The 1,070-nt window shown below is 40.0% G+C and overlaps 1 protein-coding gene across 1 annotated transcript in view; it reads right to left on the bottom strand.

Moving 5' to 3' along the window:
- Positions 1-358: 358 nt before the first annotated feature.
- LOC132900316 (suppressor of cytokine signaling 7-like) overlaps positions 359-1,070 on the bottom strand; it is a 118,031-nt gene continuing 117,319 nt past the window's right edge. The window contains exon 10 of the mRNA XM_060942315.1: positions 359-920. The gene's annotated coding sequence lies outside the window, so the exon portion shown is untranslated. The remainder of the gene's footprint in view (positions 921-1,070) is intronic.

Raw genomic sequence — 1,070 nt, 5'->3', positions numbered from 1 at the left:
CTTGCTACACAGATCGCATGCCTCATATTTCTCAGCCTTAAGTTCCAGTCATGATGAAACACTTCGAAATGTTATTGTGAAAGTGTTTCGTATGTTACAGCTCAAACATACCTCAAAGCTTCCAGTCATGTATTTCACTGCATTTGGTCATAATTTTTTTGCAGCGTTTGTAACACATGGCTATGCTGTGGGGTGTTTAATGGAGAATGTCGATGTGCACTGGTGAACACTGCTCATTAAAACATCATGTATTTGAATTCAGGAACAATTTAAACAGATCTTTAAAAAGGAAATAGTGAAATAACACCCACAGTGAGCAATATGACTGAAAAATATTTAAAATACAAACACTCAAAGGTTGTTTATCATCACCACCCCATGTTTATTTCCACACTGTGTGTTTGAGATGAGTTTAGGAGAACACGGTCCTCTGACACACAGCAGAACCTGTGGCTCAAGCCTGAACAGTCATGTAGTTTGGATAGAAGAGAGCTTCTCCATACAATTCCATGTACACCATACATACTATGTACACACACACACACACAGCTTACCCTTATACTGACCATAAGAGAACACAAGTATGAGTAGAACCTCGTATGTGAGCAGAAGCATGTCCCGTATGAACTAGTCACAGTTCCACATGTCGCTCTGTGATCGCTCATCACCATCAGTGCATCAGAACATCTTCACATTAACATCTGATCCTGGCTCAGCTGCAGGTTTCCACTTCCCCTTCCCTTCTGGGGGGAGGATCATTGTAAGAAACACCATGACAATCGCACCACCTCAGGTCTTTCAGTGTTTATTAGGGGGAAAAAAGGAAAAGAAAAAAAAAATCGATCAGCAGTCCATCTGTTAAGCAAAACTCAGTCAGGTTGGGTTTCAGTGGGTCTCTGTGTCCAAATAAAAATAAAGACCTGTAAAGAAAACAGAGGGAATTTATTTAGTAGAGGAAATGCTTCATGTTTCCTCTGGAGTTAAAATTAATTCCATTACCACTGTTTCAGCCAGTGAGCACTGTGAACAGGCTCATGGGAAGGGAATCTGAACTTTAAAAAAAAAAAAAA

This window comes from Neoarius graeffei, chromosome 16 (assembly GCF_027579695.1).
Source record: "Neoarius graeffei isolate fNeoGra1 chromosome 16, fNeoGra1.pri, whole genome shotgun sequence".
Taxonomy (NCBI): domain Eukaryota; kingdom Metazoa; phylum Chordata; class Actinopteri; order Siluriformes; family Ariidae; genus Neoarius; species Neoarius graeffei.
Note: the sequence above shows the minus strand (reverse complement) of the source record. Positions and strands in the feature narration are given on the sequence as shown.